This window comes from Cupressus sempervirens, chromosome 1 (assembly GCF_028749045.1).
Source record: "Cupressus sempervirens isolate cs-2001-9-10 chromosome 1, ASM2874904v1, whole genome shotgun sequence".
NCBI classification, from domain to species: domain Eukaryota; kingdom Viridiplantae; phylum Streptophyta; class Pinopsida; order Cupressales; family Cupressaceae; genus Cupressus; species Cupressus sempervirens.
Window position 1 is genome coordinate 881,040,309 of NC_143118.1, and position 8,518 is coordinate 881,048,826.

Here is an 8,518-nt window from a genome sequence, read left to right on the forward strand (position 1 = left end):
GCCATGGAACAAACCAAGAAACTAAAGGATCAACTCTCTCAATTCTTAAAAAGATTAAAAGAGTTAGTAGTACAAATGAATGGCAATCTATACACTAAAGAAAGAATAGAAGACATTTACAAAGAAAGAAGTTCAGAAGAAGTAGATGCAACTATAGAAGATCTACTTGGAAGGAATCTCATTCTACAAGAAGAAGTCAGGAAATTGAAAAGAGAATAGCAGATTCATTCAATCAGGATATGTGAATTTATGGAATAAATGAACAAAGCTGAAAATGATAAAGAGATGGAAGATGAAGACAAAATATTAATCAAAACAAGACTAGAAGAAAAAGACAATGATATCCACTAGCTATCACTACATCAGGAAGATATGATAAATCAACTTAATGGTACAAATCAAGAAGTCATCAATCTAAGGATAGAAAATGATAGACTCAAGAATGATCTTAGAGAAGAAAATGAAACCAATAAAAGAATGATGAGATCACAAGAAAGCATGAATCAATTGACTGAACTATCTCAGAAAAGAAACAAAGGCAAAATAGGATTGGGCTACATTGAACAAGGAGAATCATCACAACAAGGAGCTCAAAAGAACAAAAGGCCTACATGCAACCATTGTGGAAAGATAGGACACTCATCAAACAAATTTTGGACTAATAGAAAGCCAAAATTCAATAGAAATTGATATAGTTGTAATAAGGTTGGACATAGAGAAAGTGAATGTAAAGATAAACCAAAGTTTGAAGGAAATTGCTTTACATGTAACAAACAAGGTCATAAATCCTCTGAATGCAGAAAAAAGCAATGGAATATTGGACCAAGACCAAGAGCATTTATCAGTTGGGATTACAACACATGGTGTAGATATTATCTATGTAGAGAATACAGACACATTGGAGCAAATTGTGTGAGGACTCACCTCTAAGAAAAGGAATCCTACCAAAAGATTCTATGAATGCAAAGAAATCAGTCATTTAGCAAGAAACTACATGAACTGAGCTACTAGAAATACTGATAAAGAAAATAAAGGCAAGAAAAAGATTGATGATATCAAGACTCAAAGGAAACAACAATGTGTAAGGAAATCTCTAGAAATCTCAATTCAAAACTCTAAAGTTTTTGACACCCAAGTCAATGATTTGGGTGATACAACTACCTTTGAATAAGCTTAGAAGGAGACCACTAGAGGTGTGAATAAAAAATAAGATTCTACATCATTGGTTCTAAACAAGTGAGTGAGCAAGTCCAGATGAGCATATCAAATGCACTAGGATATATGGAAGAATCTTGTTTTGACCAATTATAATTGAGATGTCCAAGTTATTCCTTAGGCATAACCAAGTAAGGTCAAGTTGTATGACTTAACTAATTAATATGACTTAATCGAGTGAAGTCAAGTTGGAAGCTAGTGTTAATCGAGCTTCATGATGTATAGTTCATGTTGAATTTGAGCTTGAAATCCTAGCCAAGTAATTTCACCTACCATAGTATGGAGCATTTATGAGGCCCTAAAGTTAAAATTTTAATAAAAGGAAAAATTGAGGGTTTATTCTTTCACCATGAATTCAGAGATAAACTATGTAGAACATTCTTTGAGCCCCCGAGCGATGTAAGAATGAATTTTTTTATGAACTATGTTGTACGTAGGTTTATCATCAAGATTTCTTCATTAACTTTCATGTAAGATTCATCATGCACAAAGTCAAGGAAGGGTTCTAAAATGTTGGTTAAGATCACAACTTGCAAAGTACCTAAATTCAAATTATACCTTGGAATTGTTGAAGAGAAGGATCCCAAAGGAGCACACTTAGCCATACCCCTAAAGGTACTCCTAATTCATGATATAAGGATGTTTTACCACTATTCAATTCAAGATCTAGGTAGTTTTGAGCTAGACCATGGATATAATGTGTTGTGTGATAATGGAGATTTGAAACCCAAACATAAGCATTAGCAAGCTAAGAATTTAACCCACATCCTTCATATTTTGAGGAACTCTGAAATAAAATGAATTAGGTTTATATTGAGAAGAGTCCATGACATGACCTTATGGCTCAAGCAACTAGTCATAATCACCAAGAAGATGACCCATCATGTTACTAGTTATCAAATGCTAGAAAATTCTAAGGCAACCAAAACCCTAGCTCGAGGAGAATTGAAAAACAAAAACTTAGCTAAATGGGATGGAAGAGGCATGGAGCTAAATAATATCACTAATATAGAAATCAAATTTAGAATTCATGTCATATCCCACAAGATCTAAATTTTAGCCCAACCCAACAATGATCCTTGTGAAGTAGTTGACCTAACGTACAAAGTGGTGAAGAAAAGTTTTTCATTTGATCTTGTTGAGTTACAATGTATTCAATTGAGTAAGAACATGGAGAGCATCTCAGCATCCAAGAACAATCCATATATTTTTTCCTCTCTTTTGATGTGTTTATTTTTTGATGTGCAAAAATTCTTTCCATCCAGAGGAAATATTGTATGGAGAAAGGACAGTCTTGTGTTATATCAGATCAATGATTTCATTAGTGAAATGGGTTTGATTTTTTATGACATCATGGATGCATATTTTGAGAACTTCCAAGGGAAGATAAAAAATAGGTTTAGGATCCCCAAGAAATTGGTTGATGATTAAGAGAAAGACATTTTTTTCCCAGTTGAAAGTGACAAAGTTCATTTTTAAGCAGTCAGACCTAAGATTACATGGGTAAAACCATTAGAATATAAAGTTAACATTGATGAAACAAGGGATATCATTGAAGCTCTTATAAATAAACTAGTGGATCCTTAGGCTACTTATTATGGAACATATGAAGAATCCAAGACCATAATCTCACTTGAAATTTAGATTTCTCAAATTTTGAAGAGAGGAAAGAAAAGGATGGAAAACCTTGAGAAAAAATTTACCAACTCTGATGCCCCTCTCATGCTTACCAAGCGTAATGGTAATGATGTATAAGAGGAAGAAGAAGAAGAGGTGGATGAACCTCCAAAGAATAAAGGTAGGACCACACCAAGAAAATACACAACATCTTTTACTCTTGTTATTATTGCCACCAAGCCTAGGAAGCCAAGAAAGAAATTGATGTTTGATGATGAGGATGATGATGAAAATTAAGATAGCACAACAATCATCTAACTAAAGAATCCCCTAACAACTTTTGAGAAATAATTGAAATCAATTATGGAAGAATGACACCAAGAAATAAATAATTCTTCATGAAATCTAACCATATCAAAATCGGTCTATTAACATTTTATAGTCTTGATGAACATATCAACCCAAGTAAAGAGAGAGGAGTTCCCACCTGTAGTAGATATAAATAACTTTGTAGTCCATTGAAGGAAATCACAAAAGTCTCTTCTTTTCTTTCTATATTCCATTCAACTGAAGATGAGATGAACAAGGCTACAATCTCTAGAGGGAAAGCATGTTCTAATAATAGGTGGATCAAGTGGGATTGGACTTACCATTGCCAAAGAGGCCCTCTCTCAAGGAGCATTCATCACAATTGTAGACATAAGATCCACTAATTTGGAGAAGGGAGAACAATATCTTGCCAAAGTTGGTGATGAAAATTTTTTTTTAACCAAGGTTTATCTTTTCCCTCCATTTTAAGCTTATAACCTAGAGACCTCAAAATCCTCAATTCTATTCAAAAATTTTGTTTTTTAATAGATTGTAGATGTGGGTTTCTATTAAACATTGGAAAAGGCAATAAAAGAGTCCTTTGAATGGAGGGTTGTTGGTGTCTTGATCTGTAATGTAGGTGTGGGAAAAGATGCACTTCTAGATGAGTGTAGGATTGAATATGTTCATAACATTATTCCAACCAACTCGACATGGGTTGTTAATACTATGTATGTTGGGATTCCATTGATGAAGAAGAGGAGTTCCCAAACACCCATGCCCATTGTTCTCATGAATTCATTGGAAGGAATGGTATGTTATCAACATTTCATTTTATAAATTATAATTGTTAATTGAAAGTCTTAGTTATGCAAAGTTAGCTTATAGATTATGCACCATCTAGTTAATAAATTAATCTATAAAAAAATTGTTGTTTTCATAATGTTATATCTTTTTGATAGTACCCTTGGTATGCTAATTCAGTAAATAGTGCAACCAAATATGCTCTAAAGGGACTTGGAGAAACCCCCAAGCTTGAATTGATACCTCATAACATTTGAATTAGTACAGTCTTTCCAGGATTTGTAGAAAACCCCCTTGCTTGATCATTGTAAGTAATCTAATTTACCTTAATAAGATCAAACTTTATAAAAAAATTATTACATAAAAATAGAGAAGATTTCGTTATCTAGATTATGTTTGACTTATAAGATTTATGTATATTTAATTCATAATTATAAATATTATATTTTCAAGTCTATATTAATGAATACAATATTTGTCATATTACTAGTAAGATTTCAACTATGTAGTTTTTGAATCAAATTAATTGATCTAAGTTTTAGTTTTGTCAACCTATATTTCATGAGAATAAATTAGAGACTTGCACTCATTTCATCTAGGTTATACTTAGAGAGGTGAAGTACCGAGACTTTGAGGTCACCCATTTCAATATTACTCCAATTCAAATGGGCCCACTTTTCTTGTAGAGTTTAACCAAGCATAAAACTTTGCAGTTAAGCACAAATGAGCTAGAGTAGTACTAAAATTGATGAGCTTGGGGAGTTCGATGAGAGATGGATTTTATTTTAATATTTAATTGTGTAACATGTTCAACATCAACATTTAAGATAAACATTATATATTTATATATATTACTTAATTTTAAAAAAAACTTGTACAACAAAAATTTCAATAGTTTTTAAACAACTACTTTTATTTTTTATACTAATAGTTGAAAAGTCCCCACTTGAATATTTTTGCAAACTTTAAAAAAAAAAATTTTTGTACATATAATTCTTTGAGGTTTTAGAAAAGTATCTTAAACATGCTAGCAATCAAATGAGTATCTAATTGAAAAATAGTGTTGAATCATCTTTTATCATGTTCATTAATGTATTCTTAAGTCATTATTATCTAATTTTGTTCCTATATTTGTAATTTATATAGGTGGCTTGGAAGACGATAGAAATATCTTACAGATTGTTAAGGCCACAACTTTCTATAATTGAATAAAAGTAGAGAAACTAGACTATGTTGAAAAATACACATTAGAAGCAATAAAGAATGAAACATTTCTTGTCACAAGAAGATTCATTAGCCTTGCATTATTAACATTATGTCATGAACCTATGCTTAAAGACTCATTTGGAAGGGCTTTGGTTGAATTGATATTATATATTCCTCTAACACTCTTCAACTTTTTCACCTCTAGTTAAGTTTATAATACTATAAAATATATCTATAATAAGAGACTTTAGAAAGATTTACTTAAAACAGAAAAATCTCGTATTTATATATTTATTAATGTAAAAAAAAAATTATTGTTTTTTAAATTTATAAATATTTTCAATGGTGAAATTATATATCATGGACTTTTTTAAAATTTTAGTATCATTTTAATTGTCTTTGGTGGAGTGTTTTTAAGGAAAATAATACTCATGGGATATCATAAGTCTAAATGATGTATCTAAGAGTAAGTAGGATGTCTAAGGTTCTATAGACCGAAAAATTGTAATAATGATCCAACATATAAATGATTGGTTTGAGTAGCCCAATATAAACCTTGATGGTCAAACTAGTCAAATGGTCCATGGTAGAATAGGATATGATGTTTATAGGGGCTTTGAATCTTTTGGACTCATAATGCATCTATTGAACATGTTTACAAAATGTTTTGGTGCAATATAAAAAAATAGTGCAAAACGTTGTCATAATTGATAATATTTTGTCAAAAATCTCTTGCTCTCTCATCCTGATGATGGATCGCATAATGTGATTCGAAACGTTGATGGAAAAAATATTTACACAATATAATTCAAAAACTAAGTATCATAAATATTTTATCAATAGTGTAGCTTTTCACAAAACCAAGTAACTACCCATCTTCAATGGTTGAGACTTTCAAATTTAGCTTGGATGAGTTGGTCTCAATCTATATAAGGTTGTTTGGATCAAATCTGAGCAAATATGTATGTGTTGGATAAATTGGAGTTGAAAGCAATAAATAATTACTTCCCCTATTTTAAACTGATTCATTGTGATTTATTTTAATATTTTAAAAATATTTTCTTAGTATTTTTACTTTGGTTGTATGAGAACCAAGTTATGAATTTATTAGAATACTTCATGCATCCTTAGATTTTTCAAGACTACTTATTCTAAGAATTGTTTTGTGACTTAATGTACCTTGGATTAGAAGTAATATTTCATAATATTCTATTCATTTTTCTCAAGTTCTTTTTGGTCAATTGATCATTGCATCTATATTTTTTCATCTTACTTTTAATGTTTCTCCAATTATAAGATTTTAACAAAGTCTTTAATCTTATATTCCAATAATAAAATAGTATTCCATGAAAATTGAGAATCATTACTCTAATGTTTCAGCCATATTTTCCACCTTGTGTGAAAAAATATTTCTCAAATAAATGCTCTCCAACAATATCCATAACATTTTTATACAATATCCTTAAAAAAATGCACAAATTGAAGAAAAAACTTTCACCTCTTCTAATGCAAATTAATCTTGTTTTCCACAACTTTCCTCCTTTATAAAAAATATCTCCATGGTTCTCTCTATCCCTTTTCTCTCATTCAAATTGATAATATTACACATAAAAATAGAAAATAAATATCATGATGATCTCAAAAACAAAAGATAGAGACTCAACATTGTAATCTGCTTATCGATTACTACTAAGAGTTTATTTATACATTTTCAAATAAAATAAAATTAAATGATAGAAAGCTAACTTGATAGAACTGATTCCTTAGGAAAAAAATCTAATCATCTATATTTATTATCTTTCAATGCATGTGACGTAATCCTTTAGCTTAATTATTTGATGACATTTTTTTGGTGAACAATATCTTGAAATCTACTAATTATATGGCATGATGTTGATAGTATTCATTCACACCCAACATGGTGTTTTTAGGAAAATCCCCATACAACTTGGAGTACTATTCATTGTTCAATACAATTGAAAAAAAAAAATTCTTTCCTTAGCTAAGTTATTCTTGACGATCTCCATTTCTTTTCTCTATGATAGAGTCTCCCTAGAACCATATATGTGAAGGTACTCATTAAAAAAAACTATATACATGTGTGATCGACTACCTCTCAAGATGGACTATATTAGTAACCTTTTCTTGAAAAACTCCTACACTTAATACACCTTGTGAAAGATGGATAGACAAAATAAACTAAAATGGAAAAATACTCAATGTTCTACCCCACTAATATATTTCATTAACCATTTTGTCCATATCAATTACATTACATGATGCCTCTATTTATGGAGGTCTTTGATTGTTTCCAGAAACATATAAATTAGCCGACATAAGACAAATAGACTTTTCTAGAATTATCTAAACATAAATTCTTTCTGAACATAACCTTGTTCGGTAATCCAAAAATTTCTAGAATCCTCTATTATGCCTTTACATTTCATTTGAGAGGGGAATTACATTTCAACATTCCCCCCTAATTTCAACGTCAAATGTTATTGTACACAAATCCAAATCCTTTCTTTTTCCAAATGCCAAAATGGCATTTTCTGATAATCTTCATATCTGTTAATTTCTTCTTGAATAATACCTTCCAAGGCTTAGGCCTTTAATTTCTACAAACATTTTGTTATCAATTGGCTACCAACGATTTCCTCTTTTCATGGGATCTACTGATAATTTTGCCTCATCTATCACAAATGTTGGTGACAGGATTCACTAATCACCTTGATCAAATTCATGTCTTCTTTTAGCTACCCCTTGATAGCTTCATCTCTCACAAATGGTGACAAGGTTCTCCGAATAACCTTGCTCTACAAAATAAAAATCTCTTTTCTATCACAAATGGTGACAAACAAATTACTTCCTTCTTCATCTATCCATTCATTAGTTGCTTCTATCAAAAAATAATGATAGGACACTCCAAATTAACCTAACTTTGATTTGTTTGTCACAAATGGTGACATGATTTTCTTAAATTGGCTCTGATACTTGTAGAAACCCAGGACATTGTTAATACACCTTGTGAAAGGTGGATGGAAAAAATAAACTAAAATGAAAAAATACTCAATGTGCTATGACACTAATATATTTCATTAACCATTTTGTCCATAACAATTACATTACATGATGCCTCTATTTATAGAGGTCTTTGATTGTTTCCAGAAACATCTAAATTAGACCACATAAGACAAATAGACTTTTCTAGAATTATCTAAACATAAATGCCTTCTAAACCTAACCCTATTCAGTAATCCAACAATTTCTAGACTCCTCTATTATGCCTTTACATTTCATTTGAGGGGGAAATTACATTTCAATAACATGTTTATCTGTTTCATGTATGAAGTAGATAGACTATAAT

The 8,518-nt window shown here is 30.5% G+C and overlaps 1 pseudogene; it reads left to right on the top strand.

Annotated features, from left to right (window-relative positions):
- Positions 1–3,405: 3,405 nt before the first annotated feature.
- On the top strand, positions 3,406–5,402 carry LOC149580643 (3-dehydrosphinganine reductase TSC10A-like; annotated as a pseudogene).
- The last annotated feature ends 3,116 nt before the right edge of the window (positions 5,403–8,518 follow it).